Raw genomic sequence first — 15,126 nt, 5'->3', positions numbered from 1 at the left:
TCATGAGAAGTTCATAATTTCTAGAAGACTAAGTTCTTAGTCTTCCATCTTGTGGTTGATGAGTTTTACATCTTGTTTAGAACAACCCACCCTGAGTTCATGAGGCTACTTTTCTATTTCATATTTTACAAGCTTTATTGTTAAATTTTTCCCGTTAGGCCTAAAATCCATCTATAATTGACTCTTTGAAACAGTGTAAGATAGGCACGAATCAATTACTTTTCTTTGAGGAATCCAAATAACTGAACTATTTCTTCAGGAGACCACTCTTTGTACATCACCTCGAGTGAGCCCTTGTACATCAGATACTTCATCTGTAACTCTGCTTCTGGACTTTCAGGGCGGCTCCATGTGTCCAGGTGTCTCTGATTATACCAGTTCTGCATTGCCTTAAGGACTACTGAACTTGGAACTTTCTGATTTCTTGTTCTTAGGTTTTGTCTAGACTATTTTTTAATCTTTGTAATTCCATATAAAGTTTAGAATTAGCTTGCTAATTTTCACCAATTATTTTTAAAAAAAGAAAAGAAGAAAGGTAGTGAAGTGGGGGATACAGAGGGAGGGAAGAGAGGAACATGCTAGAATTGTTCTGAAACAATAGATCAATTGGAAAATCATTAATGCTTTCATAATATATGTTTTCCCAACGCAACTTCCACAGTAAATTGCTTAAATCTTCGAAAAAAACATTCTCTGTAAGGTTTGCATATTCAGATATTAGGTGCATAAATCTTGCTAAATTTATTTATACTGTTATTTAATTTTAAAATACTATTAAAATGATATCAAATTTGAAGTATATTTTCTAATATTGTCACAAATAGACAATTAATTTTAATTATGAATATATACTAAGTTTTATCAAATATTTTCTTTGTATTTTGAGATGGTTATGATTTTTTCTTCATTCTGTTATTCTGATGAATTTTATTGGCTGATTTCTATGTTAAACCAACCTTGCATTTCTGAAGTAGAGTTGCTTTGTGATATTTGATCCTTTAACTATATCTATGAATCAGAGTTTTATTTCTGTGACAATGTTGTGTGCTTCAGTGCTTGCATAGTATTGAGATGACCGAGTGAACTGCCCAGCCACCTGTAATTCAGGTGCCAAGTGTATTCATAAGCTCCCTGATTTCAGATCATACCCAAACCTTAGTCCTCATGATATGCTTATGTTTAGGAGATTGAGAATTCAATCAGAAAGCAGAACTAACCACAAATCAGACCAAAGGGGAAAATCTATAGTTTGAAACTAATTTACCTTCAAAAGGGAACAGAGAAGATGAATCACCAGTACTAGGTTATAATGTTGGGAGACTCTGAAGGCCAAAATGGTGAACTGTAATTATCATTTATAATGTATATTCATAATCATATTGCTTCTAGAACATCTTCATTATCTTTCACTTTTGAAATGATTGTTGTTCCCAACAGACTGGAGAATCCACTTTTATTAGGCCCAGATCATCAATCCAAACCTTTTAAGGTAAGAGTGCTGCTACCTCAGAAGCCAAAGAGACATTTCCTAGCTAGAAAGTAAGCACTCCATAGTCATTAGCCTCACAAACCTGTGAGCCAACCCGCCTGTCACTGAGGTTACATTGGCCTCAAATTAACCTGCTCCATTTGCCCACGAATGTTGTCCCTCATTCTACAGACTATGTTCTCAATGGCCTTAGACAAGCCTTGTTTCATACTAGAGCTAAGTTTCCGGGGGAGGGGGGAATCTCTACATTGAATTTGGTTTTTACAGTTTTATTTGTAATGGAGCCTGTGTTTAAAGAAAGTCATACTCAGTGCTTTGAAAGGCAAGTATCCATTGTCTCATCTAATTGGTGTCAGAAATCCTCACTTGCAAAGCGCTAATGCCTTTCGTTTATTATTGTGGTAGCATCCTAAACCAGACTTGTCTTCTCACCTTCTGCACTCCCTGACTGCAGGATGCTTCAGGCAACACTGATCTCCTCAATCCTCACAAAGCACCCCCCCCCTTTCCACACTGTCTGACATCTTCTCTCTGTCTCAGTTCTTCCTGATTCCCCTTTTGAGTTCCCCAGGTCTCCAGTCCTGCCTCCCGTGGCTGCTTCTCTGTAGGATTCCTGTCCTTTACTATTGCCCTGGTCCATGTGCGTTGACCTGTTTATGTTAAGGCTCTTTGGGATCCTCGGGGACAGCTCACCAGTGACCAGGGGCAGAGCAGCTGTATCAACTCAGCTTGGGGAAGCTCAAGTATCCAGTGATCTTGGCTGTGTGGAGTTTGAAATTAAGCCCAGCATATTACTCACGGCAAAACTAGGGGCCAGCCAAGTTAAATAGAGCACTCCCCGAAACATTCACAGACTGATTAGAGAAGGAAGCTCCGACTGAAGAGCTCCTATTTTGTGCCTGCTTCTTATTTTTTTAAACAACATGCTCTCTGCAAGCGAGATGGAGAAAGTGGAAACCTCAAAGAATGATATTTATTAATTTAAAATGCTTCGGCCTGTGAACACATGCCAGGTCCCTTTAACTTGATAACAACGGCCACAATTCAATCAAGCTCTTCCTCTCTTTAGAAAGGGCACTGAGTGCTTTGTAAGTAAGCATTGTTGCATTTAATCTTCATGTGACCCCATGCTGTAGGTAGCACTACTTTTCCCATCTGCAGGTGGGCAAGGAGAAGCCCAGAGAAAGCCCAGAACACACTTCTAAGTGATGGAATTAGAATGTATCTTCATCTTCTTATCTGTTCTCATATGGGTGCAAGTGCCCAGGGACACCTTAAGAGAAGCCATGGTATTACCCCATGGCTCTGATGGGAAGATGGTTTTTGTTTGGAAGAACTTTGAAGGCCAGGAGTTTAGCAAGCTGGAACACACCCTACTGAATCAGGCAGGGCTTAAGTTTACAGATTATTTTCTGACCAGAAGGAGATGCTTGCCTTGAAGGAAGAAAGGGGATCATTTAATGGACTCACAGAAAATATTAGTATTCTGTGTGTGTGTGTGTGTGTGTGTGTGTGTGTGTGTGTGTGTGTGTCTGTGTCTGTGTCTGTGTCTGTGTCTCTGTCTCTGTCTCTGTCTCCCTCCCTCCCTCCCTCCCTCCCTCCCTCCCTCCCTCCCTCCCTGCAGAACAGCTGAACTCTTCCCCTCCCTCCCTCCCTCCCTCCCTCCCTGCAGAACAGCTGAACTCTTCCCAGGTCAAAAATCATTCTCTCTGTTGGTTTTTCTACCTGGGATTGTTCTGAGAAGCCTGAAGCTAAGTCCTTTGTCATCCATTTGGCCAGGCCTGTTCTATCACTTGATCAGGGTCTCACCACTGCCCTCTACAGCCAAACATCCACATAGACATGTTTATCGGTGAGTCTTGCTTCTAACAAAGCCCTGGGAATTCCATTGTTTTCCATGCCGAAAGTTTTTATTTGAAAAATAGACCTCTTTGTTTAACTAATGAAAAGGAGGGGTTACCACTCGCTTCTCACGCTGGGTAAGAATTCCACAGGGCAGTAATTCTATTTCTCAGTGGAAAATGTTTCAGTTTCTTAATATTGTTTTGCAGGCTGGTCCCTTCCCAACCCTTACTCTAAGGACCACACATAAACACATGTACACCCTCATGCATGAACAGTGCAGCATTTTCCGCCCTTCCCTGTTGAGGGTTAGGGATGGCCACATCCTTTTTCCAACACCTGCAGAACAAAAATGAGGTGGGTCAATAGCTGTCACCCAGCCAGAGACAGACTGCTTGTTTGGGAACACAATGCCTTCCCTGGCCACACTCTGGCCCCAGAGGCTGGGTGGGCTGCAGAGGAAGGACACTGAACTCCAAACTTTCCTTGTATATGCCTCTATGTCAAGCAATTTTCTAACCAAATTGAAGGGGGTGGTCTAAAACAATCCCTTCTCATGTTAGTACAAAATGGCGACAAATATGGTGCTGTCACCTTTGAACTTTGAACTGTGTGGTCAATGTGCTGAATGGTCTAGACCACACGAAACAAATCGGAATATGGCCCCAGAAAGCAACTAAGTAGAAGGAGAAAACTCACACACACTCAGTTGTACAGACCCACTCTGTCGCTTAAATATCTCAACTGCTGGGCAAGTAACATGTGAACCATTTTTAGACTTAAAGTCAGGAGCAATCACCCAGAGGTGTGCAAGGCCATGGGCAGTATGTCTGAAGAATCTTTGCTTTTCCCCTCTCTTGTTCACTGGCCTTCTGGATGTCAAGCTCCATTCTTATAAAAACAACTCTCATCTACAGTTGAGAGTTGGCCAACAGAACTAAGTCACAGCAATGGATCCTCACCAGGTCTACTGTAACATGAATGTGGGCTATGGGCATGGTGTAGTGTATTCTGCAGTTGTAAGATCTACCAGCAGTGAGAACTATGGCATTCAGGAATTTGAAGATTCCTTCTTTAGGTCTGTGAGTAGGAACAACACATCTGCCTTGAGTACGTGACTTAAATGCAGCTCTGCATAAAGTAAGGCAGAGGCATGGGCAAGAAGACCATTATGTGAAAAGAGGCATTTAGAAGACCCACTTGCATTAAGTGAACAACAGCTGTTAGCATCATGTAAAATGGAGCCTTAAGGGTAGCTAGGATAGTAAGAAACAAGTATACCAGTCAGACCTCTTTCAGTTTTAAGTGATGGAAGCCTCACTTCTAAAGTAACTTAAGCAAATAAATAAATAAGGACTGTATTTGTTTATATAGTCGAGACACTTTTGGTTAGTTCTTCAACTGAGGCTAAATACACAAAAATCAGATTATATTGTTAGGGTTAGTCTGCCCCCCTCCTCTTTCTCTTTCTCCTCTCTCTCTCTGTGTGTGTGTGTGTGTGTGTGTGTGTGTGTGACTTAGGAGTCAGCAGAGAGACAACTGGTCTCAGCATCTGAGCACCAAACTCTAATTGTCCCACTCTGGGCATGTAACTGATTTTCGGGACAAGTGTTACAAATTCCTTTGCAGTAGTCAATCAGATGGGTGCCTACTCTGGGCTAAGAAGTGTTCAAGCCATGGGATACGATGGTGAATAAGGCAGGTGGTAGCCTGGTCCCTGGAGCTTAGGGTCTTGTGAAATGTCAACATTTTAGTTGAGTCTTGATGTATGAGGAACCACACAGAAGCATAGCCTCCTCTTGCCTCACAATGAAGCCAGCATTTGCCCAATTAACAGAAAGCCATGAAATAGAAGACTATTTACTGCAGGTTCCCTCATAAGCATACCCAGCCAGCAGTACAACGGGATGCCCCACCACCACAAGAAGGCATCTCTGAAAACATGTAGCAGACAGCACTTGTCAACAAATCTGTCCCCAGGGAGACAATGTGAAGTTCACCAAAGAAACCCTCTCATCTATCTGACACATAAGGCATGGAGACCAACTCCATCATGGGTAGGGGCAAACAGTACCTATAGCTCTTTGCATCTACTCTTCTCAGTCCCTCTTCAGGAGGGTTCCAGAAGTCACAAGTGTATAGTTGCTATTGAGTTGTCATTGAACTCTAAGGAGACCCTGGAGATCATAACCCAAGAGGTCTTTTTAAGGTAAAAAGGAAGTCCATATGGGTATAGACCTGAGAAAGGAGGTTTTTCTAATATTCTGTATTTGGAGAGAGCAGTATCCATGCTTCTTAATGACTTGGATATGTGGGTTGATAAGGAACTCTTGCCAAATATAATTTATTCAGTATTTTTTCCGTACCTGCAATATGCCAATACTTTGGTTATATAAAGACAAATATTCCTATTGCTTTGCTTTGTAGGTAGAGAGCTGCAAATAACTCCTCCTCCAACACTGTGTAATTGCACCAAGAGATACACAGAACATTCCCCATAGTCTGTGCGGGACACACAGTAGGTTTGTTGTGATTTTGAAGGGAATGATTTTTTTTTCTCTTACCTTATGATATCTTTGCAGAGCCTTGGACCATACCAAGGAGATTCTAGAGCAATGAAGACAGGCTCTGGGCCATCTGGGCCACTTCTTATTAAGCGTACTTAACCTCTACAGGCCCAAGGTGGTGTACAGCAAGCCTCCCCAGGGCTTGCTGGACAATCATTACTTTTTATTATGCTTCTTACTGTCAGGTACTCTGAAATCCACATGGACGGGTCCTGTGATTTCAGGTTGTCCCCAAAGAGAAACTCAAGAATCAGTGATGAGCACAGCGGGAGAGGGAGCTCGCTGCCTATCTCAAAAGGGCACATCACCATAATCACAGATAGCTTGTGAGCATATGCAGAAAGAATGCATCCTAGGAGCGAGTGTCAGGAGCTGCCCAGCAGAGAGGGATACACAAGACAGATGCCCCTCCCTGCTTCCCCCTCCCCCACAGAACGATGCCTCTGAAATATGTGGTAGGATCCCGTTTTATCTCTCTGCACCATAGAACCCCCACCCCAGGAGCCACCTTTGCTGCTATCCCACTAAACCCACCCTGGGTCTCCCCTGGGCTGGATGCTGCCTTCATATTTCATGCGGAATGCAGCAGCTTCCCGGGAGCCTAAGGCATGCCCTGCATTTTGATGCACTGGCCAGCTCTGACACCAGCCAGCTTCAGAGCATGCCTAATGAGGAGGCTGACACCACGTGGAGGAGTCAGGCCAGGTGGTGGAAGCCAGGAGCAGGGTGACTGGAAGGCACTGAGGGGGATCTGGTGAGAAAGATGGCAGATGCCTCTTTGAAAGATGCTACTCTGTCACCAGATGTAAAAAAAACCCAAACAAACCTGGGCCAATTTAAACCACACCAGGATCAGGGCAGACTTTCAGAGAAAAGAGCAGGGAGCAACCTTGGGAAAAGGGTAAAATTAAGAGGAAAGAAAAGCTTGCAGTGAGAGGGGATGGTATCTCTAAGAGCTCACCTTGCAGTGGGCAAAGCAGATGCCATTTCTGTTTCTTTCTGTGACTAGCTTCTTTGACTTTCCTTAGAGACTGCTTCGTTACCTGGAAGATCCACTGAACACAAAAGTTTGTTCTTCCCCTAAAGCCCCATCTACCTTCATTTCATGCATTATTTCTCAGTTTGACTGGTTTTGTCAAGATGAATTGACCTTTGCTTTTCTTCAGGTGTTGAAATGCACTGAAGGGGAGAGTGGGCACCTAAAATCGCCATCCCAAAGCTAGAAGGATGTGGAGGGAACACATGCACACAGCTTTCCAACACTCCTACCCAGTCCAGGCCCATGGGACCAGCTCCCCGACTTGAAGGGGTAGGAGCAGCAGATGTGTGAATCAAGACCAAAGTCTCAAGCTTGTACACATTCTACAGATGTGTGAGTCAAGACTGACAGAGTTGAATTCAAGACCAAAGTCTCAAGCTTCAAGCCTGTACTCCTTTCAGATGACCTGGCTGCCCATTAAATGACTAAAACCCTTTCTTCTGCTTGAGTGTGTAGGGGATGGAATCACATGCTATTTCTTAACTTAGGAATATGCCCTACTTTGGACCAGGAATGCCTCCCAAAGGCCTGGTTTCTGGCTTGCACTTCTGGGAGGTGTTACAACTTCTAAGAGGTGTGGCCTATTAGAAGGAAGTTAAGCATTGGAGGTGTACCCTTGAAGACCAGGACCTCTGCCCCTTCTTGTTTCTACTTTCTTTCCAGGTACTGTGGGGTGACCTCTGTAACGGAGTCCCTCCACTGGGAAACACTGTGCCAACTTAGGCCCAGAGCCACCAAGCCAAGGGACTAAAGACTAAACCCTCTCAAGCGGTGAACTCAAATGGATCTGTCCTCTTTAAGTTAGTTTTCTCGGGAGATCGGTCACAAGGAAGAAAACAAAGTAAGATAATATGTTTGAAACATAGCTTTAAATGTATAGGAAAGGTCATTATATTATGGAATCTAAGTTTTCTTAGAAAGGGTGGTTCCTCTCTTTCCCTCTTTCCCCCTCCTCCACCCCTCTCTCCCTCCCTCCCTTTCTTCTTTTTTCCCCTCCCTCTCTTCCTTCCTTTTGAGACAGAGTTTTTACCTGTGTAGCCCTGGCTGTCCTGGAACTTGCTCTGTAGACCAGGCTGGCCTCTAAGTCAGAGATCTGACTGTCCCTGCCTCCAGAGAGCTGGGATTAAAGGTTTGTGCCATGCCTATCCTAATTCTCTCTGTATCTCTGTCTCTGTCTCTGTCTCTGTCTGTCTCTCTCTCTCTCTCTTTCTCTCTCTCCCTCCCTCTCCCTCTCCCTCTCCCTGTCCCTGTCTCTCTCCCTCCCTCCCTCCCTCCCTCCCTCCCTCCCTCCCTCCCTCCTTCTCTTCTTCCCTCTCTTCTTCCCATTCCTCTTCAGTGGAATACCACTCAGTTTTTAAAAAGAAGGAAACCTTGTGACTGACAAACATGGAGAACAATCCATAAATAAATGGTCTAGGTACATAAGGACAAGCATTTTTTGAGCTTGCTCATACCCAGACTCCCAAACAGCCAAACATAGAGAAGAATGTGAAGCGACTACATAGTTGCTACAATTAGGGGATGTTGGGCAGCAGGATCTCAGTTAGGCATAGGAACATGTTGAAGACCTAGGACTCAGCACAATGCCTAAAGCTAATGGCACTCCATTGGTTACAGCAAAAACAAAACAAACAAAACAAACAAAACAAAAAACAAAATAACAAAAAACAAAACAAAAACAAAAAACCAATAAAAGACAACAACAACAAACAAACAAACAAAAACAACCTAAAAATTGTTAAGGAGCCAGATCTTACGCTAAGGATTAAAGTGTTTGCATTTTGTTGTTGGTATTGTTGTTTGTTTGTGTTTTTTTTTTCTGTATGGAATTACGTGTACTCACTTTTATGTGTTCTTGAGACATAGTTCTTTCTAAGACCTGATCAATCTCCAATTTAAAACTTTAGGCTTCATATTCTTATTTCTAATTAGAGAAAATCTCAAGTTCTCCACCCTCCACCTGCCTCTTGAGTTAGATTTCCCTGGACCTTCCCAGCAGACAGATGACTGATCACCTTTCACATCCTCAAGTCTAGAAAGTATACCATATGGAAAGGCAGTGCAGCCCTCTGGTTTGAGCTGTCACAGAGGTCTTCATGCTGCCTTCTATGGAAGCTGCCCCCACAGCACACCCAGCCTGGGAATCCAAACCCTATTAGACAGACTATAGTCCCAGCATTAGTTGACTAAAACCCTATAAGCAAGTACCACATTCTGTGCTGTATAAACAGTAGGAAATTTATGTCTTGTAGTTCTGGAGGGTAGAAGTCAAAGGGCTGGTGAGCTGTGAGGGAGAACCGCTCTACCCCTCCATTCCTTCGGCTTCTCATGGTCTCCTAGCAATCCATGGTTCGCCTTGGTCATAGATATTCACTTACATCTTCACTGGGCTCTTCCTATGTGCTTACTGTCTCTAGCCTTCCTCTTTTTACAAGGACAAGTCACTTTGTGTTAGTGGTCCACCCTATTTTACTATGATTTCATCTTAACTGATTATATTTACAATGACTTTATTTCCAAATAAGGTCATAGTCTGAGAGGCTGGGAGGTCAGAACTTCAATATATAAGTCTGGGAGGGCCATAGTTCAACCAACAGCTGTTTCTTGCCTGCCAGTGAGTCTTTGGATATATGAAGAAGACACTGTGTTGTCCTGAGGTTTCTCTTTGTCTGGTTTAACAACCTTCAATTCTTTTTCCAGACTTCTTCTTTTTTTTTTTGGTCTTGGATGTCTCTTCTGAATGCTCTCCCTGTTAGTGTCTGGAATGGGGCACACTCTGCCAGCTGGGCTCCAAAGACGTCGCTTCATATCAAGCTCCAGTAAAGTTCACATCCCAGCTGCCTAGGTGCACAGGGCATAGCTCATATTGATTACAGACTCTTGCCATTCCTACCAGGTCTCTGCAACACAAAATTGTCTTAAATGTGAATACCCCATCCAGTAAGCTGACATTTGGTTCTCTTTCCAGAACACCAAAACAACCCAGGCCAAAAAGAGATACTTCTGGTACACTGTTGGAAACCTCCTGTTTGGGTTTGGGGCATTGCCACATTTTTGTGGGTCTTTTAGTCACTTTCCGATTCCCACTGCTACAAATCCTGTTCCAGTGCTCGCATCAAATCCATCACCGAAATGAAGATCTATGAAGTGGTCTGAAGCCACCTCATTTGCTAGCCCCTGAAAGTGAAGCCTTGAGGTGGAGTTCGTCTGGTGAGCCCAGTTTCTCATAAGCACACCGTGTTAACTCTTAGCCTCTCAGCAGCGTTCTGCCTCGAGCACACACTCCATGGGCCTCATCCCTTAAGGTTTGTTCCATTTTCTTACAAAATGCTGAAATTCCCAGTGCTCTGTTTTCCCTGGATGAGTTCCAGGGAAATAATGCTTTCCTACTTTGGAAATCTGTCCCACATGTCTTCTTTTAATACTTCTGATAAATGCCCTGCTCATGATTCAGAGTTTGCAGTCCTCCAGTCAGGGGCCTTCGGACACAATTGTTTTTGATCAGTTTCTAATTTGAAGGGAGGGGGGATGGGTCCTTCATTCCTGCTGATCCACATTCTTCCCAGGGGCTCCCTGTCTTAGTTACTTTTTCCCTTACAGATACTTTGTTTAGCCTATATGTCTGTTATAATAAAATGCCCAAGGTAGTGGACAATGATAAAAAATTTATTTAATTCACACTTGCAAGGCTAAGAGTATGGCACTGGCTTTTGTTTAACTCTGGTGAGGGTTTCATGGTCGATGGCATCAAAGTGTTGGGAGCAGATGAGATTATGTATCAAAAGAGAAGGGGAAAGTCAAGTTTTAATTCTTCCTGATGGGAACTAACCAGGGTCCCACAACCACTACATTAGTCTCTTCTGGAAACAGAAGCTTCAATGACCTAAATACTTCCTTCTAAGTCCCTCCTCTTAAAGGCTCCATAGCACCTTCTTCATCAGCACTCGGGATCACACCTCCAACACATGAATTTTTTATGAGATTAAACCAAGTATAAACCATAACAATTTCAAAGGATTAAGTTAGGGTCAGAAAGAAACCAAAAAGCAGAAACAAGGCATAACAAATCTTTCAGAATTCTTTTTAAGAAGCCATGAAACATTGAATAATAAGAAGGCTATGGAACAGAGAGAGAGAGGGAAAGGGATGGAGAGTTACAGCTGTCTCTGCCTTGTGCATGAAGATGGGACAACTCTACCAGCCCAGGAAACGTGAATACCATGAGTCTGGCCTTAATCCTCCCAGAACAAGTTCTCATAGTCTTAGAAAGCAGAAGCCCTAGCATATTTTACATACCGGGAATAAGCCAGACTGCGCCCTCATACACACACGCACACACACACACACACACACACACACACCATACTAAGGCAACATTAAGTTTTAGTAATCATGTACTAATAATTATGTCTTTTGCTACGATTTATTAGTCTTAAAACTAACAAAGGAATTCTCAACTTTAAAGATACTACTCTATCATCAAAATGTTTCATGTGTGCACTATAATTTATACTGACTGAATAAAACCAGTAAGTATTGTCTTATTGTCTTGAATTTCCAACACAAATAAAAGAGGTCACATAAAACAACAGAACAGATAAAACCTAAATCGTGTTTCTTATCCTCTCCATTCTATACACTGCTAGGAAAAATTTATTCCTCAAAGGCAGGAATTTGTTCTTTCATTTGGAGACAGATTGTTCCCAATGTGAGTTGCAGTCCCTTAATTCCAAAAGGAACATGTCAGAAGTTATATGGATACTATTTTATAAATGCGCTGCTGCATGTGGTATAAAGGGTATTAAATGTATATGTGCTATAGTTAGACTGTGAACTGTTTTCCAAAGGGTTCATGTACAAAATGCCCGATTGCTAGCTATGGCACACTTCAGAGATAATGGCCTGGTAGAAATAAAAGTATCTCAGGGAGACACTGTGTCCCTCAGTCTGACTATCAGACTACTGAAACAATAGACTCCCCACTCCCCCAATTAGAAATTTCCCTGGGACCCTCATGTTGAGAAAAAGAAGACTCCTAAGGGGGAACTTGTCTACTAGAAAGGAATTTCATACCTTTCTAACACCTTGCAGGATACTACTGAAGCCCGGAGAATGATGGGCTAGTGGTGAGTGAGTCCATATCTTGGGCAGGACATCTTAGATGCACATATCCTTGGTCCTCTATTTAAATGTCAACATCATTTAAAGACCTGGAAGATGAACTTGGAGAGGTCCCTGGTTCTCCTTATTCCTCTTCCAAATGCGTGTGGCCACAGTGAATACCTGTTCCCCTGCATCTCTCCCCCACTATTCAGATAGATTTTTTAAATTGGCTTCTTGAGGAAGGGTGATTAAACCTGGCTTGAGTCATAGGCTGCAACCCCAAGTTTGATATGAGCGGTAATAAAAATTGTTCAAACATACATAGGTTCAGGAGACTTCCTCTGTGGATGACCCCCACATTGGTGGCTACTGCTGGGAAATCCTGGGACTCCTTTGCAATGTGGCAGTCTCAAATCAGCCTAGAGTACTATCTCAGTAAAGGAGGAATTAGGGCCTAAAATAAGGATCTATTGCCTATTTAAATTATGCATGTTTTCTTTCCTTTTGTGTATTCATGCTTTATCTCTTGTCTGGTTTGCAGTACAGATTTCTGCAGGGCACTGCCATTCTCAGGCCAACATCCTATTTTAGGATTCCTTGTCTTTCTCCTCTTCCTGTCACCCTGGATGTAGACAATGCGTAGCATGCATCAAATCTTCAGCGCATGTGTAGTGATGAAGTTACCTCTCCGCTCTTTCCTCTTTCCGACAGACAGCGAAAGGTTAGGTCATCCCTGAGTGTTTGCCCTTGTGATTTGCACCCTCTTCTTCTTTCATTTATTACCTATGCTAGTGGACTTGTTTTTCCCTGAGACAGTTACATAAGACTCTTGATTCTCCAAATCCGCATTAGCTCATCTCCACTCCCTCTGCTTCCTCAGCCTCAGAGGGCCAACACAGGGGAAGGAAGAAACAAAGGCAGGAAGCACAGAGAAAGCCCCAAAGATTTCAGCTCCCTGGACCCACCTGAGCATGAAGCTCAGGTTCTCAGTATCCAGGGCTTGGTTTCCACATTCCTTCTTCAGAATGGAGGGGACATATCCACATGTGAACGGATGCGTCCTGGGAACGGGGTGCAAGCACATCCAGGAGCCAAAGAAAGAGCTCTCAGGAAACTTTGTTGGCGCTCGTCTGTGTTCCTCAGGGAGAAATTCAGCTCTGTGAGTTGGAGCAGTTCCTTGTGCCTATCTCAGACCCCGCAGTTTAGATCTTCATTAAAAGAAGGTCCATCGAGGGGCTTAAACACAAAACTCCCTATAATGGTGAATACTCAGAATTACTTTCCACCTGATACTGCTTCATTTAATTGGACTAAAGCAAGCTCCCCTGGCTCCAGACTCCCTTGAAATCCTGCCCAAATTTGCCTGGCTCCTGCGTGGGCCTGAGTAAATATGCAGCAGGTGCGCCGAGGGGTTGTGAACTGGGTTCCCATGAACCGTAATGTTGCTGCATGACTGATTCTCCCACCTTTCGGCCCTCCCTCAAAATCCCAGGACCATCCCTGCTTATGCAAAGAGTAGGCTCCCCAGTGCCGTCTTAGGAAGAAGTGGTGGAGCAATTTCATTTAATATTGCTACTGCTTCCATTAACCCGACTATATTGCTCTCCGTCCTCAATTTAAGACTCCCTCTTTCTCTTGATTATCGCTGCATTTCAGAGCACCTGAATGTCCTCCCCAGACCTGTAAGTCAGCCTGGGATAAGAGGATGATAGGATGATCAAAAGCCACAGTTCCTTGAGTTCTCTGGCTTTGGAGTAATGCAGCCTTACTGCGCCCCCCTGGAGGCGGTCCAAAGCAGCCCAGACCTTCCCTCTAGGTAGCTCCGATGTTTTCTGTACACACCGTCTCCTTTATTTCTCTTATCACCTTCCTCCCCGGGTTTTTCTTTCTTTTCTCCCGGTGGAGAGAGGAGTAGACAGACAACAAAGTTGGGACTTTGACTACGGTGCTACTAAACAGAAGCCTGTTGAATGACAGAAGCCCCTTTGACTTACCACGGGGTTATATGAAGATGTGCCCATTTTAAGATTAGCTGATTTATCAGGGTACAACCTGTTATGATTTAGACATAAAGTATTACCCCCCCCAAAAAAAATTATGTGTTGAAGACTTGGTTCTAAGCTGGTAGATCCAATCACTGAGAGTTAAGTGCTAAAACCTTATCAGTGAATTTCCTATATCGATGGGTTCATCATTGATTGGATTATTGAGAGGTGGAGGAAACTTTGGAAGCTGCCACTTGATTGAAGAAAGTGGGTTTCTGGTGGCAAGCCTTTGAAGAGTGTGCCATTTCTTTGACCCCCTTCTCTCTTTTTCTGCTTCCTGGGCATTCGGAGACAAGCAACTTTTTTTCTCCACATACTTCTGCTGGCAGACTGTTCAGCCTCATCATATACTCATACCCATAGAAGCAGCCAAGCAGGGTCTGAATCTCTGCAACTGAAATCTCTATGAGTCAAAGACCATGACTTCCCTTTATTATAAGATGCTTGCTTAGGTATTGTGCCAGGATGACAGCTACTTAACTCATTGTACGTTGAAAGTCAAAGCTACATCTTCCCTTCTTCCCTTCCCCAGTATGGTGCTCTTGGAAGATGAGCCCCAAGCTTCTCTCTGGAGAGCAAGCCTGGGAAGAAAGCATCATTGTGACAACAGGAAGAAAAATACTGGCACATACTGGTCCTCCCCATCACTACCATTAGTACTTCTCACTCCACAAGCATGATATTGACAAGCCTTGAGAATGGCCTTTGGCCTATCCTATCTCTTGCCTGATGCAGGCAACTCAGTTACAAATAAATGGAAGTCATTGCTCAAAATCTAGAATAATTGGCTTCATAGGTTATAGCCAAATCCTGTGAGTTTTGCCATCTTCAGGGAGCTGTCTATTACAGCGTGGCCTTGTGCTCAGAGGGGAAGGCAACAATCTAAGACTCAAGGTCCAGACCAAGATAGAGAATAAGGTTGGGGCCAATCTGGGCATGTATGGGCTGAGGAGGCACAGAGGGAAGCAGCTTAGAGTCAGTCAGACTTGAATTGGATTCTTGGTTCCCCAGTCTCTACTCACCTGCTTTGAGTCATGGTGA

Source organism: Arvicanthis niloticus, chromosome 5, assembly GCF_011762505.2.
Source record: "Arvicanthis niloticus isolate mArvNil1 chromosome 5, mArvNil1.pat.X, whole genome shotgun sequence".
NCBI lineage: Eukaryota > Metazoa > Chordata > Mammalia > Rodentia > Muridae > Arvicanthis > Arvicanthis niloticus.
This window is presented reverse-complemented; position numbering follows the sequence as displayed.